This window comes from Gossypium arboreum, chromosome 6 (assembly GCF_025698485.1).
Source record: "Gossypium arboreum isolate Shixiya-1 chromosome 6, ASM2569848v2, whole genome shotgun sequence".
Taxonomy (NCBI): Eukaryota; Viridiplantae; Streptophyta; class Magnoliopsida; order Malvales; family Malvaceae; genus Gossypium; species Gossypium arboreum.
Window position 1 is genome coordinate 33807023 of NC_069075.1, and position 24906 is coordinate 33831928.

Consider the following 24906-nt stretch of genomic DNA (forward strand, 5'->3'; position numbering starts at 1 on the left):
GTAATCATGAGCCATGAGAAAATGGCTTAATACTTTGATATGCTTGAATTTAATGCTTCGTCTAAATGATGGTTATGCTTGGTTGTGATTTTGGTGTTTCGGATCTTATATATATTCATGTGAATTATGGTTGGTTATAATGTTAATGGTTGTATAAACATTCTGTCTTGGCTTGAATCTATATTGAAAGTGTATTCAAAGTACATGTTGTTGTGGAGTTGTTTATGTGTTTCGGCCATAGGATAAATAATGGTTGTTAATTTAGATTAGGTATATCATGTATTATTTAGGTAAAAATTCAAGATATATGTATAGGGTAAATTTGGTGTTCACTTATGGTCTATATTAATGATATGTATAATTTATGTTTGTTTGTTATAGTAAGTCTGACACATTGGAATTTAGACTTATAATTGGAAATTAGGGGGTTGGTAAAGTTATGTGCTAATATGTTCGGTTATGCTTTATTAGTTGAACTTATATATATATATATATGTGTGTGTGTGTGTGTGTGTGTGTGTGTGTGTGTGTGTGTGTGTGTTTATATTAAGGTTGGTATATGTGTATGTTAATTCTTTTTCTTGATAAGATATGTGCATATGAAGTGATAGCGTAAAATGAAGAAAATGAAACCTTGAAAATAGCTTGATTATATTCGGTTGATGCAATGAGATAAATGACCATATGAATAGTGAATTTTGTATTGGTAAAACAAATAGGTAATATGATTTTTATATAATGCAATTATGATCGGTTTGAACAAAATAATAAGATCATGTTTTATTAGGTTTGTGAGTACCTTATTGGTTGATTATAATGATATATATATACTGAATATGCTTAGACATTTATTTCTAAAATGTTTAATAATGTACTTATGAAATGGACGTGATGATTTATGATTTTACAAACTAAAGTAGGTGTATATAAATTGAAGTTGATAGATTATTTCTTATAATAATCATTTGAATGCTTTAAATATTAAGATTGCATATATGTTTTGAGTATGAAATGAAGTTTATTAGGTTATAAGTTAAGCATTTAATTTCTATGATTATTTGTTTATGTTGAGTTAACAGTAATTCGAATAATTAGATAAATGGCATAATCAAAACATGTTAGTTTGGTTTAAAAAAAATATTAGATGATTTACTTTGTAATGAAAGTCTGTTCTGAATTGTCTTATGGTCGGTAATGCCTCGTGACCCCATTCCGGCGATGGATACGGGTTAGGGGTGTTACATTGTCATCCAGAACACAACAGCACAGGGGTTCGATACTTTAATCACAAACTCAGTAGACTCAACAGGCAAAGTCTTACTGAATACTAAGTTCTCACACACATAAGAATGAGTTGAACCAAGACCAATCAAGGCAATCACACTAGTATCATAGAGAGTGAATGTACCAGTAATAACATCAGAGGATGAAGCCTCCTCACGAGCACGAATGGCATAAGCTCTGGCAGTAGCGCGACCCTCTGTAACGTCCTGATTTTCGGATTTATTCGCGGTTTTCAGTATTTTGGTAAAGATTTTTAAAATTTTGTATTTGGATGTGAAATTAATATTTTGAGTAGGTAAATGGGCTTATAGAAGGCCCATGTGTTGGCCAAAACCTGGTTGAATTTTTGAATTTTGGACTTAGGAGTTAGGGATTCTGGCTAGGTGGCCCTTGTATAGAGTTATGGGTAAATTGCATCACAAAAAGAGCCTTAGTGAAGTGGCAAGGGTGACGCCACTAGGCTCCTAAAAAGGTGGCGTGTGGAACATTAGGGAAAGCATGGGATCGATTCCTGTGTTGACAAATAGATGCATTTATTTTGAAGTCTTTGGAGGGGTAAGTGTTGGAGTCGGTGGATTCGCTAGAGGAGAGTTTGAATCACCCAAACGCTTGGATTAAGGAGTGATAAGGGAGAGATTTAAGGGATTTGGAGAGAGGCTAAGAGTTGGCGAATTAGGGAATTAGAAAGGGATTTGGCAGAGGGTATTAGGTGAGTATTTGGCACTTAGGGTATTGAGTGGTGCTATTTTCTTACCTTAAACACCTTAGGGTTGTTCTTTTCTCTCTTTTCCTCTCTAGCCAAACCACCATACTCTCTATTCTTCTTTCTTCATTTTTTCTTCTTCAAAACCGTTCATCAAACCTGCTGTTCATCAACACTTGTGCCGAAACCACAAAAGCCGAAACCTCGAAAAATACATTAGTTGTGCCGATTTCTTCCAAGCCAAATCCTTTGATATTTTTGTGCCTAATAAACGGCAATCATCTTTTCTAAACCCTAGATACCTGTCGGCTATTCTACATCAAGGTTATAGCCCCACATTTTCATCTCTTTTATCACCCAAAAGTCGAAAAACCATAGATTTTGGGGCTTAAAGCCGAAACTTCAAAACTCCGGGAGTCGAGTTCTACCGTCGTTCGAAAGATAAATCTGCATCAGATTGCGTGGAGATCAAAAAGGAGTAAGGGGTAAGTGTTCATCATCTTAGATCCGGTCCTATTTTACAAAGTTAGGAAAAACCGAAGTCCCTAAAATCTAGGGAGGCTGTCGTTTTGGGCATGTGGCTCTAAGGGTTTTTAACTGACGTTTTCTGTCAATGATTAGTGTCTTCTTAAGTGTTGGATTGAAGGCGTGGGTTGTTGGAGCTATTGGATTCGGAGCTAGCAATCGATTTTGGCAAAAAGGTAAGGTTTCAAAGGCTTTTAGGGACATGGTTCGATCATGGATAAGTAGGTTGTGGCTTTAGTGATTATGGTTTGTAAATAAGAACTGTGCTAATCAATTGTAGGACATCGGAAGAGATCTCGATGGCGATGTCATGAATCGGTGTGTACCGAACACCCTTTCTTAGTTCAATTCGGCAAAAGCCGAAACGCAGAAATTCTGACATTTCATGGGCTTGTGAGTATGCGAATGCTCTCTAGACATAGAGTAATTGTTAGATCTAGCACCGCAAGGTGGTAAGTAAGTTCGTGTGACGTTTTAATGTACTTCGGAAAAAGGGTCTCGATGGGCCAAAACTGGGCCCAATGGGCTTACGGACCAATATGGGTAAGAGATGGGCAAATTAGCCTGTTAGTTAGATGGTGGAACCAAATGGCATAAAACTGTTGGAAATTACTGAAGTAGCTTGTGTAGTTGCTAAGTTACGAAAATTACCCCTAAAGAGCAAAATTACCAATATACCCCTAGGGTTTAAATTGGCTAAAATACATGATTGATTAATACTGTATTTTACATGATATGCTTTTATTAATATCTGTTGCATGGGATTGGGGTATTGATGGAGGAAGTATTGAAGTGGTTTATCCACGTCTTGGAGGCTTTGCCTCAACTTATCGATATTTGAGTGCGTTCTTTAACAATGTGGAGTGTAGAATGGGTGGGTTGAGATATTCCCCACATGGAGTGTAGGGCTGGTACGGGTGCAGTGTAACGGTTGGTGGGTTGAGTAGTCTCCTCAGATGGGTTGGCATGCATTACTACTATTGTTACCTATGCTACTGAACTGGGCCTAATTGCCACACTGTTATGTTAAAAGGGGCTAAAGCCTTGCTACTGTATTCTGAAAAGGGCTTCAGTCCACTATGTACTGTTATCTGAATAGGGCTTAGGCCCAATGGGCTCGAGCTGATTTGGGCTTTGGATGGGTTTCAGAACACCGAGTTTCCCAAACTCACCCCTTTCTCTTCCATCCTTGCGGTGAGCCCTAGTTGGTGGACTTGGAGTCAAGCGGGATTGAGTGGCCATGAAGATTGATTGCGGTTTTAAATAAGTTTAGTATTTATTTTAGATTATTTTTATTATGGTTAAAGTTGTAATAAGGCTGCTCTTTTTAATTAATTTTATTTTTGGGGATTATTAAACTGGTTAGCACTAGGGTTCGTTTTTATAAAAACTACTTGTTTTTAAAAGAACATGAAGACGCACAAAGTTTCCGCAACGTAAATGTTTTTCCAAAAAAATAAATATTTTAAGCAGACTTAAACTTGTTTTGATGTTCGTAGACACGTAACCTGCTTAAAGTGTGGCAATGGATGTATGCATGTCTAGGATTGGATCCAGGAAGAGCTTGGTACTTATGCAGTCCTATAAGACTCACCTCCTCTTTTCTGGCTTCCTACCTGGTGCACAGCTTCCACTCACTTTATCTTAAAACAAGAATATATTTTTGCTAAGCACTAAACAAAGAATTTAGATAAACACATGTTTTGAAACATCTCCATATGACATACTAATTCGGCCGTAACGTCTGGGCCGGGTTTGGGGTGTTACATTAGTGGTATTAGAGCCTGGTTGCAACAACTCGGCTGTGGATCGGATCCGAAAATCTTTCAAAGAAAAAGTTTTTCTATAAGTTTTCGAAGATGTTCAAAGTTTTTCTATTGTTACACGGGGTTAAATCAATAGTTTTAAAATAAAAGTGTTTTCAAATCAAATCTTTTTATTTTCGGTAAACAAAAACATGGGTTTTTTTAATTGGACTGATAAGGAAGTGGCACACTGAATCCCCGGCACCAAGTCTGTAAGTGTTCTTTTTCCTGCTTTAAATATTTATATGGAACTGGACTGGAAATAATACTGTAGATAGTACTAAGCCTTAGAGATAGTGCTATTGATAATGTAGTATTAGGGCTACAAAACTGGGACTGTAGCTACATTGTGATTGCGTGAGAATAACTCTGAAACTCTATCTGATCATAAGACATTCTGTAATAAACAGTGGAACCAGTAAACTAATGTCATAAAATTCGTAAACAGATAAATCGTTATGAGTACAAGGGTTACTCGGGGAAGAGGCCGTGGTCGAGGCCGAGGTAGCACTCAAGCTGGATCTGCGTCATCTGAACACATACCAACTGGCGAGGTAAGTCCACCACCGGTTAATGAAAATGGGCCGTATGACTGGGCCGCAGGGGATGACGCTTTGTCTCAGGCCATGTTGAGGGTTTTGGAAAGGGCGGCCAGAGCTAACATCGGGCCCATGAATAGGGGTCCATTTACGACGACTTGAATAACGAGCAATTTGAGATTTTAGGGGCATATCTGGAGTGGCCTTAAATGTGGCTGAGTACTAGTTGGAAGCCATGGAGCGGATCATGGATGACCTGGACTGCTCAGTAGAACAGAAGTTGAAAGGGGCGGTGTCGTTGCTGCGGGATGAAGCGTATCAGTGGTGGATTACTGTGAGAGAGGGTACCCAGCTGAGAGGGTAACATGGGAGCTGTTCAAATAGACTTTTAAGGCAAAATATGTTGGAGCTAGCTATGTGGATGCACGCAGAAAAGAGTTCTTGAATCTAACTCAGGGAAATAAGATCATTGCTGAATATGAGGCGGAGTTTCTACGATTGAGTCGGTATGCTAATGGCATAGTTTCCACCGAATACAAGTGCAGCGTTCATTTTGAGGATGGCCTCAGAGATGAGTTAAGGGTGCTCATAGCTCCGCAGAGAGAGTGAGATTTCGCTACACTAGTAGAGAAGGCTAAGATAGCCGAGGAGGTGAAACAAACCGAATGGAAGAATCGTGATAGGGATCAGAATCGGTTCAGGAGGGATGCTGGACCAGCGGGTGCTGCAAATCAAAATGTTAAGAGAGCTAGGATGGAGGAACCGGTTCGAGCAGTTTCGGTGAACACAAGTAGACCACAAGCTTGTGGAGATTGCGGCAGAATGCATCAAGGAGAGTGCTGGAGGCGTTCTGGGGCTTGTCTTTATTGTGGGTCTAAGGAGCATAGGATTAAGGATTGTCCTAGGAGGGCCACTCAGCTCGGTGGCGAACAAGAGGTCAGGCGACCGCTCAACTCATGAGGGATGGACCGCCGCGCCAAGAGGTCGTGGACAAGGTCATGGTGGTAATGGCCGTGGATGTGGGGCACCCGGCAGGGGTATTGGTAACGCGGATGCTCGTCAGCCAGCTTTGGTGTATGCTGCTGTCGCCGCCAGGAGGGTGATGCACCTGATATCATAACTGGTACGTTTTTTTTCTATGGTGTACCTTATACTGCTCTGATTGATGTGGGATCAACCCATTCATATGTGGCTTATAACATTTCTGGGGCACTGGGTGTGCACTCCGAGGAGACTGTATGTGGGGTGTCTGTGATAAGTCCTTTAGGTCATTCGGTTAAGGTAAAGAAACTCTTCAAGGAGGTGCCTCTGGAGATTCAAGGCGGGGTTTTCTGTGGGGATTTGATGGAGTTACCGCTTGAAAAATTTGATTTGATACTAGGGATGGATTGGTTGACCAAGCATAAGGCAACTTTGGATTGTGCAGCTAAGAGGATGGTGTTAAGGACTGTCAATAATGAAGAGGTAATGATTATTGGAGAACGAAGGGATTACTTATCTAATGTAGTATCGGCATTGAAGGCTGAGAAACTGATGCGTAAGGTGTGCGAGGCATATCTGGCTTTTGTGAGCCAAGCTGAAACTGAGGATCTGACTGTGGAGACCATCAGAACTGTTAGGGAATTCTGGGATGTTTTTCTGGAAGAGCTTCCTGGATTACCTCCGAATCGGGAAGTTGAGTTTGGAATCGATTTGTTGCCTGGAACAGCTCCAGTAACTATTGCACCCTATAGGATGGCACCAAGGAGTTAGTGGGCCAAGGCTCAAATTCAAGAGTTGTTAGATAGAGGCTTCATTAGGCCTAGTGTGTCTCCTTGGGGAGCACCGGTCCTGTTTGTGAAGAAAAAGGACGGAACGATGCGCATGTGCATCGATTATCGCCAGTTGAACAAACTGACGATTAAGAATAGGTATCCACTACCACGGATTGACGATCTATTCGATCAACTGAGGGGAGCTTCGGTATTTTCCAAAATCGATCTTCGTTCTGGATACCATCAACTAAGGGTAAAAGAAGGGGATATTCATAAAACAGCATTCCGAACTCGATATGGACATTATGAGTTTTTGCTCATGCCGTTTGGGCTGACGAACGCACCTGCAGTTTTTATGGATCTGATGAATCGAGTATTCCAACCTTACTTGGATCGGTTCGTAGTCGTCTTTATCGATGATATCCTGGTATACTCTGAAACGGAGACGAAACATGATGAGCATCTCCGTATTGTGCTACAAGTGTTAAGGGAAAAGGAGCTCAATGCGAAATTCAGCAAGTGTGAATTCTGGTTGAGGGAGGTAACCTTCCTAGGGCATGTGGTCTCTGCCGAGGGGATTAAGGTGGATCCTCGTAAAATTGAAGCGATTCTAGAATGGAAGCCACCTAGGTCAGTATCGGAAATTCGGAGTTTCCTAGGGTTGGCAGGTTACTACAGAAGGTTTGTGGAGGGTTTCTCGGTGATGGAGGCACCCTTGACAAAACTCATAAGGAAAGGAGTACCATTTGTCTGGACCGAGAAACAGCAAAAACCTTTTGATCAGTTGAAAAAGGTATTGACCGAAGCGCCAATGTTGATTCAACCGGTGTCTGGGAAAGACTTTACGGTATACAGCAATGCGTCGCATGTGGGGTTAGGTTGTGTACTGATGCAAGAGGGCAAGGTGGTCGCTTATGCATCGCGACAGCTTAAGGCTCATGAGGTGAATTACCCTACGTATGATTTGGAGCTAGCAGCGGTTATTTTTGCGTTAAAAATTTAGAGACACTTCTTATATGGGGAAAAGTGCATTATATACACGGATCATAAAAGCTTAAAGTATCTGTTGACTCAGAAGGAGTTGAACCTTAGGCAACGTAGATGGGTGTAGTTGCTTAAGGATTACGACTGTTCGATAGAGTACCACCCAGGAAAGGCTAATGTGGTGGCGGATGCGTTGAGTCGAAGGGTTGTTACTGATTTGAGAGCCTTGTTCGCACGTTTAAGTCTGTATGACGATGGAAGCTTGTTGGCAGAACTGCAAGTAAGGCCTTGGACTGAGCAGATTAAGGAAAAACAGTTGAAGGACGATTCATTAGCTCTTCGGTTCCAGTAAGTTAAGAATGGTGAGAACGAGGATTTTGGGTTGAACACTTGAAGGAGTTACGTGCTTTCGTGGAAGGGGTTGTATTCAAAGGACCACAATTAAGGCGATTAATTCTAAAAGAGGCTCATGGTGGACTCGTGCCATGCATCTGGAGGGAATAAGTTATATCGAGACTTGCGAGAGGTGACTGTGGCCCAGATTAAAACGAGAGGTGACCAATTTGTTGGGAAATGTCGGCGTGCCCGGAGTTAAGGCCGAGCACCAATTGCCTTTGGGATTACTGCAACCTGTGAAAATTCCGCTATGGAAGTGGGAAAGAGTAACAATGGACTTTGTGAGTGGGTTACTTTGACACCCACTAAGAAAGATTCGGTGTGGGTGGTTGTGGATAGGTTAACAAAATCTGCTCATTTCATACCTGTTCGTACCGACTACTCACTGCAAAAGTTGGCCAAGTTATATGTGGCGGAGGTAGTGCGACTGCATGGGGTGCCAATGTTGATAATTTCTGATCGAGACCCTAGGTTTACATCTCGGTTTTGGCTAAAGTTGCAGGAAGCGTTGGGTACACAATTGGATTTTAGCACCGCTTTTCACCTACAGACGGATGGACAGTCAGAAAGGGTTATTCAGGTTCTGGAGGATATGTTGAGAGGTTGTATCATTGACTTTCGTGGAAGTTGGGAGGACTACTTGCCATTGGCGGAGTTTGCTTACAATAACAGCTATCAAACAAGTATTCAGATGGCACCATATGAAGCGCTTTATGGGCGAAGATGTCGTACGCCGACGTGTTGGACAGAGTTGGGTGAACGACGAGTGCTTGGGCCGGAATTGGTGGCAGATACTGAAAGCAAGGTTAGGTTGATAAGGGATCGGTTAAAGGAGGCATCCGATAGACAGAAGTCGTATGCGGATCGGAAGCGCAAAGAGATTGAGTTCGCTGTTGGGGATATGGTTTTCTTGAAGGTTTCCCCTTAGAAGAAAATTTTGAGATTTGGTAAGAAGGGTAAGTTAAGCCCACGGTTTATTGGGCCTTATCGAATTGTTAAGCGGGTTGGACCAAAGGCTTATCAGCTAGAGTTACCACCGCGCATCATATCCACGACGTTTTCATGTATCCATGCTTTGAGGTATCGATCGACCCAACTCATATCATACCGATTCTGTAAATCAAGTACAATCGATTTAACCTTCAAGAGGAACCTGTGCAAATACTTGATCGTGACGTCAAGGTGTTGAGAAGGAAATCAGTTCCACTAGTGAAAGTACTTTGGAGGAACCATGGCAAAGAAGAAGCTACTTGGGAGACTGAGGAGGCTATGCGTCAACAGTACCCTCAACTGTTCTAATAAGGTAAAATTTCGAGGTCGAAATTTCTTTAAGGAGGGTAGAGTAACGTCCTGATTTTAGGATTTATTCGCGGTTTTCAGTATTTTGGTAAAGATTTTTAAAATTTTTTATTTGGATGTGAAATTAATATTTTGAGTAGGTAAATGGGCTTATAGAAGGCCCATGTGTTGGCCAAAACTCGGTTGAATTTTTGAATTTTGGACTTAGGAGTTAGGGATTCTGGCTAGGTGGCCCTTGTATAGAGTTATGGGTAAATTGCATCACAAAAAGAGGCTTAGTAAAGTGGCAAGGGTGACGCCACTAGGATTCTAAAAAGGTGGCATGTGGAGCATTGAGGAAAGCATGGGATCGATTCCATGTGTTGACAAATAGATGCATTTATTTTTAAGTGCTGGAGGGGTAAGTGTTGGAGTCTAGGTGGATTCTGCTAGAGGAGAGTTTGAATCAGTCCAAACGCTTGGATTAAGGAGTGATAAGGGGAGAGATTTAAGGGATTTGGAGAGAGGCTAAGAGTTGGCCGAATTAGGGGAATTAGAAAGGGGATTTCGGCAGAGGGGTATTAGGTGAGTATTTCGACACTTAGGGTATTGAGTGGTGCCATTTTCTTCTGCTTAAACACCTTAGGGTTGTTCTTTTCTCTCTTTTTCCTCTCTAGTCGAAACCACCATTCTCTCTATTCTTCTTTCTTCATTTTTTCTTCTTCAAAACCGTTCATCGAACCTGCTGTTCATCAACACTTGTGCCGAAACCACAAAAGTCGAAACCTTGAAAAATACATTAGTTGTGCCGATTTCTTCCAAGCCAAATCCTTCGATATTTTTGTGCCTAATAAATGGAAATCATCTTTTCTAAACCCTAGATACCTGTCGGCAATTCTACATCAAGGTTATAGCCCCACATTGTCATCTCCTTCATCACCCAAAAGCCGAAAAACCATAGATTTTGGGGCTTAAAGCCGAAACTTCAAAACTCCGGGAGTCGAGTTCTACTTTCGTTTGAAAGATAAATCTGCATCAGATTGCGTGGAGATCAAAAAGGAGTAAGGGGTAAGTGTTCATCATCTCAGATCTGGTCCTATTTTACAAAGTTAGGAAAAGCCAAAGTCCCTAAAATCTAGGGAGGCTGTCAATTTGGGCATGTGGCTCTAAGGGTTTTTAACTGACGTTTTCTGTCAATGATTAGTGTTTTCTTAAGTGTTGGATTGAAGGCGTGGGTTGTTGGAGCAATCGGATTCGGAGCTAGCTATTGATTTTGGCAAAAAAGGTAATGTTTCAAAGGCTTTTAGGGACATGGTTCGATCATGGATAAGTAGGTTGTGGGTTTAGTGATTATGGTTTGTAAATAAGAACTGTGCTAATCAATTGTAGGACATCGGAAGAGATCTCGATGCGATCGTCACGAATCAGTGCATGCGAACACCCTTTCTTAGTTCAATTCGGCAAAAGCCGAAATGCCGAAATTCCGGCATTTCATGGGCTTGTGAGTATGCGAATGCTCTCCAGACATAGAGTAATTGTTAGATCTAGCACCGCAAGGTGGTAAGTAAGTTCGTGTGATGTTTTAACGTACTTCGGAAAAAGGGTCTCGATGGGCCAAAACTGGGCCCAATGGGCTTACGGACCAATATGGGTAAGAGATGGGCAAATTAGCCTGTTAGTTAGATGGTGGAACCAAATGGCATAAAACTGTTGGAAATTACTGAAGTAGCTTGTGTAGTTGCTAAGTTACGAAAATTACCCCTAAAGAGAAAAATTACCGATATACCCCTAGGGTTTAAATTGGCTAAAATGCATGATTGATTAATACTGTATTTTACATGATATGCTTTTATTAATATCTGTTGCATGGGATTGGGGTATTGATGGAGGAAGTATTGAAGTGGTTTATCCATGTCTTTGGAGGCTTTGCCTCAACTTCTCGATATTTGAGCGCCGTTGTTAAACTGTGGAGTGTAGAAATTTGGGTGGGTTGAGATATTCCCCACATAGAGTGTAGGGCTGGTGCGGTGCGGTGTAGTGGTTGGTGGGTTGAGTAGTCTCGCCAGATGGGTTGGCATGCATTACTACTATTGTTACCTATGTTACTGAACCGGGCCTATGGGCCACACTGTTTTGTTAAAAGGGCTAAGGCCTTGCTCTTGTGATACGAAAGGGCTTGGTCCACTGTGTACTGTTATCTGAATAGGGCTTAGGCCCAATGGGCTCGAGCTGATTTGGGCTTTGGATGGGTTTCTGTAAACACTGAGTTTCCCCAAACTCACCCCTTTCTCTTCCATCCTTGCAGGTGAGCCCTAGTTGGTGGACTTGGAGTCAAGGGATTCAGAGTGGCCATGAAGATTGATTGCCGGTTTTAAATAAGTTTAGTATTTATTTTAGATTATTTTTATTATGGTTAAAGTTGTAATAAGGCCGCTCTTTTTAATTAATTTTATTTTTGGGGATTATTAAACTGGTTAGCACTAGGGTTCGTTTTATAAAAACTACTTGTTTTTAAAAGAACACGAAGACGCACAAAGTTTTCGCAACGTAAATGTTTTTCCAAAAAAATAAATATTTTAAGTAGACTTAAACTTGTTTTGATATTCGTAGACACGTAACCTGCTTAAAGTGTGGCAATGGATGTGTGCATGTCTAGGATTGGATCCGGGAAGAGCTTGGTACTTAAGCAGTCTTATAAGACTCACCTCCTCTTTTCTGGCTTCCTACCTGGTGCACAGCTTCCACTCACTTTAACTTAAAACAAGAATATATTTTTGCTAAGCACTAAACAAAGAATTTAGATAAACACATGTTTTGAAACATCTCCACGTGACATACTAAATTCGGTCGTAACATTTGGCCCGGGCTTGGGGTGTTACAGCCTCAGATCGAACTGTTGCGTCTTTAGTTCCTCTCTAACTGCTACTCACATTACCCTTATTTTTGGGTGGTCTACTTCGAGTTGCCATGTTACTCGGTCTCGTATTCTACTTCATGTCTTGCTAAACCAACTCAGGGCTTTCACGAATAAAGTAATCCATCGATCGACATTTAAAACAAGCACGATCATTCAATCCACAACTACCGGGATGTCGTTTACCACAATGTTTTCACTCAGGTTGGTTCGGTCGGATGTTACCAACATTAGCTACTAAAGTAGCTTTCGAACTCATGGGTGGTCTATCTCGATCACGTTTAGAATAGCCTACAATAGCTTTTGAACAGCTAAAATCATCTCTGAATTTCTTTGATGCCAACTAAAATGTTTTACCAGATGATCTTTTTCGTGAATCTCTAGCTTCAAAGTCAGCTTTTCTTTTCTCTTTCCTGTGCTCTTCGACTGTGCAAGCTCGCTCGACTAGTACTACGAACTCTTTTATTTCAAGTATGCCAACTAACAGTTTAATATCTTCGTGCAACCCATTTTCGAATCTTTTACATATTATGGCTTCGGTCAATACACATTCACGGGCATATGTACTGAGTCTCACAAATTTCTGCTTATATTCTGTCACAGTCATACGACCCTATTTCAACTCCAGAAATTCTTTGAGTTTCTGGTCGATAAATCTTTTACTAATGTATTTCTTACAGAACTCAGTCAGAAAGAACTCCCAGGTCACCCGTTCTTTCGAAACCACCGATACTAGTGTATTCCACTAGTGATATGCGGTGTCTCGTAACAAGGATATGGCACATTTTAGACACTCATTAGGTGTACAAGATAGCTCATCAAACATGAGGATAGTATTATCAAGCCAAAATTTAGCTCGCTCAGCATCATCATCATCAATGGCTCTGAATTTTTCAACCCCGTGTTTTCTAATTTTATCAATAGGATGCTTATGTGATCCCAATGGATCAATCACTTGAGGTATAACGAGTGTCGAAGATGGATTAGTCGGGGGTGGAGGTTGTTGTGCACCTGAATTTGTCCAGATATACTAAGTAAAGCAGTCATTCAACATCTGGTAAAAGGCTTGTTTAGCCTCTCCCTCCTGGTTACTCGAGGTCGATTGAGAATCAACTGGCGCTGTCCCTTGCGCGAGAGTAGGCGCTATACTCTCAACATCATCAGCTACAGCTCGATCGAGATCCATTTACTATTCGAAAACACATTTTCAAATGTCAGGAGTCATCATAGTATCTCAGTAGAAAATATGGTATGTATAGCTAGACTCACACGCGCTACGTTTGTCCTAGAATTGGCTAAACCGTAGCTCTGATATCAATTAAATGTAATACCCCTAACCCATATCCATCGCTGAATTAGGGTTATGAGGCATTACTGATCAAACACAGTTCAGAACAAGCATTTATTATAATTCATGTTTCGTGATTCAACCACATGAATACTCTTATTCTATTCAAAAATTCAAATCCTAAATATCAATACATATCATATATCAAGCATATGTCAAAACAATTATTTTAAGTTAACTAACATACATCAAGATCATATTCCACATGTTTCAAAAATCCACTGCTCGAATTATATGAGCTTTTTCATTTATGGCATTCTACTAATCAAATTATAATTAACTATTAACAAAACAATTTCATGTGCACTAAACCCTATTATCAATAACCATTTCCAAGCTCAAATGACAAAACTAACATATCAAATTATAAACTTTGCACATTTGCATATTAAACCAATTTGGCCATATTACACGACTAAATGTCCATTAACAATAATGAAAATAGTTAGCATTATCACTTGACCAAATATGCCACTTTTTACATTACACAAGTTTATGCGCATATTACCAACCATTCAAACTTCATCTATTAGGTCATTAATACAACATACAAATGATTCATACCATTTCTATACGACTTAATAAACCTAATTTATAAACACAAACAAATATTACCAATTGATCAAATCTCACTTATAAAAGAAAATAACCAACTTAAGCACTTCTCACTTGACTAATAATAATCATTTCATAAATATCAATGCTGAATTAAGACATGCCAATTTCACATGTCATACATCATATCAAAATGTGATATACAAGACCAGTTCATCTATTATCTATTCGACTAGCAAAAATTAACTTCTACATAATTGTCAATTAACAATTGAATCTATAGGCATTTCACATACAATACATACTCATTATTTTACCTATTACTAAGCCAAACTATAAAATCATACTTAACCTTTTTGATTACCAAAACATATAACCAACACCTCAAACATATATACCTAGAGATATACTTTCAATATAAACCAATTGCATGACTAATAATCATAGACTTTAACATCATTACCAAGCCAAACATAATACATATATATATTTATAGTTTAGCCGAATCAACCAAACCACATCCAAAATCACCACCACTTTCAATTCGTACGACACATATAAACTTAACTAAAGTTTCTTATATTCACATAACATATTAGCCATTTTTACATGGCTTAATATATACACAACTTCAAACTTAACCAAATATAATCTAGCTTATACATGCCATAGGTTCATGTTTAAACTTATAAAGTACCAAAAACAATTGATAGTGTGATAGACTTTGCTGATGATCCCCGAGCTCGTAACCAACTTCCAAAATCTATAAAATAGCAAATGAACACACACAGAGTAAGCTATCATAACTTAGTAAGTTATAAGCAAATAAATAACTCAATGACAATATCAATTCAATTTAACCAAACCAATTTATGCTATCATAATCACATTTAATTTCAAGCTCACAATTTCATATACAATATATACTTTCATACCTTGGCCGATTATACATATATCTATTATCAAAGTAACATTCAATTTCAAAACCATAGTACCATTATATAACTAAATATATACACACTCATAAGCATATACTTTTGAATCAAACTTTAATATCTCATACTTATACATATCATGTGGCCAAATATACTTCACAAATACACATATATTTACATTAGCATAATGTATAATTTGCATCACATATCAAATAACCAACTTACCTTATTTTCAAATAAGTAATCAACTATCTCATACCTGATCACTTTAGCTCGATTTACACATTCGATCACAACTTATCATTGCCCGTTGAACCATTCAGAATTGGATAGGATACTCGAATAATTACACATATCGTACAATGCCAACGTCCCAGACGTGGTCTTACATGTAATCACATATCGATGCCACTATCCCAGACAGGGTCTTACATGAATCAAATACAATGTCGATGTAACTTGATCGAATCGAACTCATACACATAGATTTCAAGCTTATACATATTCGACTTCCACATATATATTATCACATTATTCATTTCAGCATATATAGTTCATATTTAATGAAATAAATAACATCTATTTGCTTATAAACTTACCTCGGACAACGATAATCGAAACGGGATGACTAATCGACAACTTTGGTTTTCCCCCGATCCAAATCTGATTTCTTTGGTTCTTGATATAAACATATTCAAATTAAACTCATTCAAACATAATTTCATTCAATTTAGTCCAAAAACACATAAATGGGAAAATTACAATTTTACCCCAGACATTTTACACTTTTTACAATTTAGTCCAAATTGCAATAAACACAAAACATGCAAAATTTACACACACCATGCTTAGGAAAAATCTTCCTTATGTTTATACAAGTCCATACATTTCATTTATTTCACATTTTAGTCCCTCAATTTATTATTATTTCAATTTAGTCATAATTACTCAAAATCATCAAAAATTCCAATACAAAACATATTAATCCAAAACATATCTTTCATATTTCATCAACTAACATCACAAAGCTTAATTATTCATCAATGGCATAACTCAAAATATTCATCACAATAAGAAATTCAAGCATGGGCTTTGTACATTACATTACAACGATATCAAAAACGTAAAAATTATCAAAAATCGAGCTAGTTACATACCTTAATCAAGCTCAACAATGGCCGAATACCCTAAGCTTTATTTCTTTTCTTTCTTTTTTTAAGTTTCGGTCAAAAAAATATGAACAGAAATACATGGCTTTTAATTATGTTTTATTATAACATATATTATTTCATAATTTACCATATTAACCTTTACAATTTAATATCATAACTTTATAATGGTTGTCCACAACCGTCCATGCTATAATTAAATGGCCTAATTTCATTTTAAGGCCTCCATAATAAAAGAAAAATAACCATTCGACACTTACACAATTATCTAGTCACTTTTACATTTTACGCGATTAAGCCCTTTTTATTAAATTGACACTCAAATGACGAAATTAAAACACGAAAATTTCACACATATAAACTCACACATAATAAATACAGAAAATAATTTTTAAATATTTTTCTGACTCAGATTCGTGGTCCCAAAACCACCGTTCCAAATAGGGTCTAATCTAGCTGTTACAATAGCAGATTAACGCATTGCACTATACCGCACGTACATTAGTTGCGCTACATACCATTGGCTGAACTGACAGTTTTATTGCAAACCTATCGGTATAGCAGATTACCGCATTGCACTGTACCGTATGTATATTAGCTGAACAATGTATCATTGACAGAACAGGCAGTTTCACTGCAAATCTATCGGTATAGCGGATTACCGCATTACACTGTACCGCAAGTACATTAGCTACGCTACGTACTATTGTCTGATTTGGCAGTTCATACTGCTTTACTGTACTGCGGTTTACCGCGTAGCACAAGTACAACTTATACCCTAGCTTTGCTACGTAATATATATGTGACTGGCAGCCTAGTTGCAAATTATTGCTATGTACCGCATTCAGTTATAATTGTAAGTGTAGGGATGGGTGGGTTGACTAAATCCTTATAGGAAGTGCAGGGTTGGATGGAGAGGTGTGTTGGTTGGTGTAACACCCCTTACCCGTATCCGATGTCGGGACAGGGTACGAGGCATTACCGAACTTAAGTAGAACCAAACATACAGAACAGGGCAACAAAATTTCATTTAAACTAAAACCAATCAATTAAAGTAGCCCAAAACATATATCATTAGCGGTCCAGGACTAAACTGAGAACTCATGGAAATTCTAAGAAAATTTCTAAGTTAAAGCCTCACACGCCCGTGTGGAGGCAATGCACACGCTCGTGTGCTTGGGGACACGCCCATGTCCCACACCCGTACGGAATTATTGGATTTATTTTCCAATTCGAACCTACAGGGGTTTTCACATGGCTGAGCTCACACCCGTGTCCTTGGTCTGTGTTCCTCACATTGCCTGGGACACGCCCATGTTGTAGCCCGTGTGATTTTAATGAGCACTCTGTTTATCACATCACCATACAAATGTGAGGCAAACGGCCAAGCACACGCCCGTGACCAGAGGCCTTGTCCTCCACACGGTTGAGACACATGGCCGTGTCTCTGCCCGAGTGTTTACTACCATGCATGTTAACCTAAAGTTCAAGGTGCAAGGGACACACGACCCAATGACACGAAATGGGGTTGACATTGTGTCACACATGGCCTAGACACATGCCCATGTGTCTACCCGTGTGGACCATTTGGAGGCTACTCTCCAAGGCATTGGTCACCCTTAAACAGTCATACACTTCTGTATGTTCAATGGCATATCCCATGATATATTTGGACACTTAAACATTCAACATTGTAACATCACTATGACCCCTTTTTATGTCCATTAGTTTTCACACAACTTTCTCTTTTAGTCATTCCACACCAATTTCATGGTTCACCATATTCCTTATTATCAATCCATTATGAGTGCTAAATCATGCAACCACATACTAGCAAATAAATAGTCATCCATCAAACCAACACATACACATCTTAGTATACATGTAAACATAAACTTAGGGATACATCCCAATCATTAATATGGACCAAATCACATGGCTACATAAAAAACAAGCAATGCCCAAATGAGCCATTACACTTGGCTACTTCAACATGACACATATACACAAAATAGACAAGTTTCCTATACAGGCCATGACCAAAATAATTGAACCCTTCTATACCTAAATTACTTGAAAATAGTATGATCTGAGCTCTGACGTCTCCTGATCCTTTGAGGTAGCTTGACGTATCTAAAGAGAAGGGAAAAGAGAGGAGCGTAAGCTATAAAGCTTAGTAATTACACATACAAATAATCTACATTTTTACAATTATTGATAATCTACGCATAAATACTTATCCGTTATGATACTTTTCATAATATCATCATATACTAAGTCCTCATAGGGTTTTAGTACATACCTGTGCCATCTTGCACACATATCGCTTACTTAAATTTTACTTTCAAAATTCATATTACGTTGCCCATTGAACACTTGGAATATGATTCTGACACACGGAAGAAATGCACAGAAGTACCTGAACGTAGCCTTGGCTACCGACGAAAAGTGCAATCAAGTGCCTCATATAATGTAATCACATCTTTGCTCTTAGCTGGCTACTCCAAGAGCTAAAGAGTATCCGAACACAACTCAGGATACTCAGCACTCGGAGCCTAGCATGTATCACATATTAAATGAGCTCATAACACACATGATTATCCTAGTGACATGTCACTAGTATCCTTAACTATTCCTAAGGTTCAAACATGATTTTAGACTTCCAGGCCTTTACCGAACATACTCACATAAATGGTTTCTTTCACATGGCCAACGTTTCATAATCATATAGCAAAGCATCAAAACATGTTATATTATCAACATAACCAAATAAGCATATTAAGCATACAAATATCAATAAATCATTTAATAACAATAATTAATGTATTTATTTGCATATGTACTTTCCTCGGTACAAAATATTAGAAATCGAGCCTAAACCTCGTAAACCTTGTTCTTTCCCCAATCAAGGCCCGTATCTTGATTCTCTTGATCTATAATACCAAATTTAGTTCGTTTAATACATACATTACTCAAAACGACCCAAAATTCATACTTGGGTAAAATTACTATTTTACCCCTATACTTTCATATATTTACAATTTAGTCCCTAGGCTTGAATAATACAATGTATGGGATTTCTTAGTTACCCAAGCCTAGCCGAACTTTTTCATGTTCATAACAGCCCACATTTTCCTCCCTTTCAGATTTTTCTACCCTCTTCTACAATTTTTACAAAATTGTCCTTAAAGCCCATTTCATGAAAATCTACTTCGTAAAAGTTGTTTACCATCCTTTAAACTCTCATATCCTTCCATAAATCATCAAAACATAAGCTTAACATGCATGGGTAAATTTCGAAACATGAACCCTAGCATGAAATATAGGTAGAAAAAGAGGGAGCAAGTTACCATGATTTCAAAAATACGAAGAACATTATAAACGGGGCTTGGGAGTAATTGCTATTGAGCTTGAAAAGCTTGAAGACCCTAGCTATGGAGAACCCTAATTTTTGGCAGCAACATGGAGAGAATGAGCTGATTTTTGGCTTATTTTCCCATTTTATTTCATTTATAAACCAAATGACCAAAATGCCCCTAATGTCTTTCCTTCAAAATTTTCCATACAAGCCCATTTTTGTCCAAAAACTTAGAAATTGGGAAAATTGCTCTTTACGACCTCCTAATTAATAATCCAAAGCAATTTCGTACAAATTGCTTCTAAAACATAATTTTTGCAACTTATTCAATTTGGTCCCTCATTTCCAATTGGACACCTTATACTTAAAATTTCTTCATGAAACTTTAACAAATGCATATATTCATATTCTAAACCTCATAACAATCATAAAATCAATATTTTAACATCGAATTTGTGGTCCCAAAACTACTATTCCGACTAGGCCCTATTTTGGGATGTTACATTTCTCCCCTTTAGGGACTTTCGTCCTCGAAAGTCTTACCAGTAAATAGGTTCGGATATTGACTTCTCATAGTCTCCTCTAGTTCCTAAGTGGCTTCTTCAACCCCATGTCTATGCCATAATACCTTCACAAGGGCAATACTTTTATTCCTCAGCTGTTTAACTTCCCTGGCCAAAATCTTAATCGGTTCTTCACCGTAAGTCATGTCCGGTTGAATTTCAACCTCTATCGGGGTAATCACATGCGAGGGGTCTTATCTATATCGATGTAACATGGATACATGGAACACATCATGGATCCTTTACAACTCTAATGGCAGAGCTAAGCGATAGGCAGCAAGTCCTATTCTCTCGGTAATCTCATAAGGCCCAATAAAACGAGGACTTAATTTGCCTTTTCTACCGAAGCTTAAAACCTTTCTCCAGGGTGATACCTTCAAGAATACTTGGTCACCCACTTGATACTCAATTTCTTTTCTTTTGAAATTCGCATATGATTTCTGTCTATCCGACGCTGCTTTCAAATAATCTTGAACCACCTTAACTTTATCCTCGATTTCTTTGATCAAATCAACTCCGAAAATTTTACTTTCCCTAAGCTCTGTCTAATACAAAGGAGTTCGACACTTTCGGCTGTATAATGCCTCATAAGGTGCCGTCCTTAAACTAGATTGATAACTGTTGTTGTAAGAAAATTCAACCAAAGGTAGATAATTTTCCCAACTACCTTGAAACTCAAGAACACAACATCTAAACATATCTTCAAGTGTCTAAATATTCTCTCGGTTTGTCCATCAGTTTGTGGGTGGAAAGTAGTACTAAAATTTAGTTTCGTTCCCAAAGCCGCTTGTAACTTTTTCTAAAATCGTGACATAAATCTCAGATCTCTATCCGAAATAATCGATAATGGCAGACCATGAAGTTTAACAACCTCTAAAATGTACAAATCAGCTAACTTATCAAGAGAATAATCTGTGCGTCCCGGTATGAAATGGGTCAATTTAGTCAATCTATCAACTATCACCCAAATAGCTTCTCTCTTTCTTGGAGTCACTGGCAACCCGGTCACGAAATCCATAGTGATCCGACCTTATTTCCACTCAGGGACCACAATAGCCTGGAGTAAACTGGAGGGTACTTGATGTTCAGCTTTATTCTATTGACAAATCAAACATCTTGTTATGAATTCTGAGATATCTCTTTTCTTGTCATTCCACCAATAAACTTTCTTCAAGTCATTGTACATCTTCGTACTTCCCGGATGAATTGACATACGACTGTTATGTGCCTTGTGTAAAATAGTCTGGATCAACTCGGTATCCTTTGGAACACAGATTCTTCCCTGAAATCTCAAACATCCTTCAGAGTCAATTTGAAAGTTGGGTTTGCTAGTTGATTCACACTGAACTTTCCTAGCTTGTAATTTTTCATCGGATTTCTAAGCTTCACAAATCTGACGAAGAAGAGTCGGTCTAGCTTTCAATTCAGCTAAAATGGAACCATCATCATATAAGGTCATATGTGTATTCATTGCCCTCAAAGCGAGTAGAGACTTCCTACTCAAAGCGTCAGCGACCACATTCACCTTTCCCAGATGGTAATCAATTATAAGCTCATAATCTTTTAACATTTGCAACCATCTTCATTTTCTTAAATTCAAATCTTTTTGAGTCATCAAATACTTGAGGCTCTTATGATCAGTATAGACATGGCATTTTTCCCTGAACAAATAATGACACCAAGCCTTCAAGGCAAAGACTATGACGGCCAATTCCAAATCATGAGTTGGATAATTCTTCTCATGAGGTTTCAGCTGTCTTGAAGCATAAGTACAACTTTTCCTTCTTGCACAAGCACACATCCTAGTCCATTCAAGGATGCATCACTGTAGATTACAAATTCTTTCCCTGGTTTCGGTTATACTAGCACTAGCGCTTCTATCAATAGCATTTTCAACTTTTCAAAGCTTTGTTGGCAGTTTTCTGTCCACTCAAACTTAACATTCTTTTAACAGCAGTCTCGTCATAGGAGTGGCTATCATAGAAAATTCTTTTACAAACCTTTGGTAATAACCAGCTAAGCCCAAAAAGCTCCTAACTTTGGTTACATTCCTTGGAGGCTTCGATTCAACAATGGTAGAAATTTTACTAGGATCAACCCGAATACCATCACTGGAAACAATGTGGCCTAAGAATCCAACTTCCTGAAGCCAAAACTCACTTTTACTGAACTTGGCATATAATTGCTTATCCCTCAAAGTCTGCAAAACGATCCTCAGATGTTCGACATGTTCTGTCTCATCTCTAGAGTAAATTAAAATGTCATCTATGAACACTACAGCAAACTTATCCAAGTATGGACGAAATATTCTATTCATCGAATCCATAAACACAGCCGGAGCATTCGTCAATCCAAAAGGCATAACAAGGAATTCGTAGTGACCATACCTTGTTCTAAAAGCAGTCTGAGGTACATTTGTCTCCTTAACTAGCAGCTGGTAATAGCCGGACCTCAAGTATATCTTGGAAAACCATGTTGCTTCTTTTAGTTGATTGGAAAAATCATCAATTCTTGGAAATGGATATTTGTTCTTAACTGTTAACTTATTGAGTTACCGGTAATCAATGCATAATCTCATGGAACCATCCTTCTTCGTTACGAGTAACACGAGAGCACCTCAAGGTGAGAAATTGGGTCTTGTAAAGCCTTTGTCAACCAATTCTTGCAACTGTGACTTTAATTCCCTTAACTTTGTTGGAGCCATCCTATACGGAGCGATAGAGATAGGTGCAGTCCCTGGCATTAACTCAATACCAAATTCAACTTCCCTAACCCGGGGTAAACCTAGCAATTCTTCCAGGAACACATTCGCAAACTCACATACAACAGGCACTGATTCGACTTTCAACTCAGGTTCCTTTGTATTCAACACATAAGCCAAATATGCTTCATATCCTTTTCTCATACATTTCTAAGCAGTCATCAAAGAAATTATGATTGGCAAGCCACTAAGTTCATCTGATTCGACTCGAAGGGCTTTACCATTATCATGTCTCAATTCCATAACTTTCCATTTACAATCTACTATAGCACCATGAAGTGTCAACCAATCCATACCCAAAATAACATCGAATTCATCAAACGGAAACAACATCAAGTCAGCCGAAAAACAAAGGCCTCTAATTATCAAAGGGCATTTCTTGCATACTTTATCGACCAAGACATGTTTGCCTAACGGGTTTGACACTCTAATCACAATTTCTGTAGACTCCACGGGTAAATTCAAGATAGATGTCAATTTCATGCATGCATACGAATGTGTAGATCATGGATCTATGAAAGCAATAACAACAGTGTCATAAAGAGAAAATGTACCAGTGATTACGTCAGACGATGATGCTTCTTCAGGGCTCATATGGCATAGGCTCTAATCGGAGCCCTAGCCTCAGATCGTACTGCCATCTCTCGTGTCATAATTTTGCTGCCAGCTCTAGTACCGGCACTTTTCAGGGGTCTTGCCTTTGAACCCAAACCACTCTGTCTTGCATTCTAAAATTTCTCATTCGTCTCGAGATAATCCTTAATAAAGTGGTCTTGAGAACCACATCTATAACACGTCCCATCATTCCTCCTACATGAGCTCGGACGACATTTTTTACAGTATTCACACTCGGGTTGATAAGGTTTAGCGTCTCCTACACTAGCTACAGATGTAACCTGAGTCTGGAAACCCGAACTTTGCTTCTTACAATTTCCATGGGAGCTTCCTGTCGATGCATAAGAACGAGAATACACATTTTTAGATTTCTTAGACTGAGTTGGGGCCAATTTGCTCATCATTCTCTTTCTCATATCTCTAGCTTCTGACTCAGCTTTCTTTTTCTCCCTTGTCAATTCTTTAGCCTTACATGCCCGTTCAATGAGAACAACAAATTCCTTTTGTTCAAGGATGCCCACTAACACCCTGATATCCTCATTAAGTCCGTCTTCAAACCTCCTGCACATCTTAGCCTCAGTGGGCACACACACTCAGGTATACTTACTAAGCCGGACGAACTCTCGCTCATATTCGGTAACCAACATGCGACCCTGCTTAAGTTCAAGGAATTCCTTACGTTTTTGGTCAATAAACCTCTCGCTAATATACTTCTTTCAGAATTCCTCCAGAAAGAAGTCCCAAGTTGTAATGCCCCAATTTTTGAGTTTTCTGTATTTCTGTGATTTTTAAAATTTGTGTGTGCTCTGGTTGGTTAATATATATATATTTTCGTAGGTTAGTGGGCCATTGGAAGGCCCAAACTTAAGTTAAATCCGTGGTAGTCTTCGAAATTTTAATTTTATGAACAAGTAATGTAATTGGTGTTTGGGCTTTTAAGAGTAAAGGGGTAAAAGATGACACAAAAAGGAGTGTGGTGTAGTGGCAAGGTGGCGTCACTTATGGGACAAGGAAGTGATGCCATAGAGGAAGCAAGGGGTCTAAGGCTCAAGTCTTGGCTCTTGCAATATATTTTGGTTTTTCTTTTCAATAAATCTGGAAGCAAGTAGGTGCGTTTTAAAGTTTAATGTGTTGGATTTATGACACAAATGAGTTGATGGCCTAGTGGCGGTGGCGTGAGTTGGCATGTGAGAGGACTTTGGTTCGAATCCCTTGGCACGCAAAGGTTGATTACTTTGCTATGTTGGGACGTCAAGAGTTGGTGTTGGTTTTAAACTCTGGTGATAGAGGGATCCCACATCGGAAAGCTAACATAAGAGTAGATGGAGAGCTGGCTTTAAATAGAGTAAACCATGAGGAGAGTAGGCATACCCTTCTTGGCTGATCCCTTTCGCTTTGTGACGTGTTCGTTTGGGTTGGG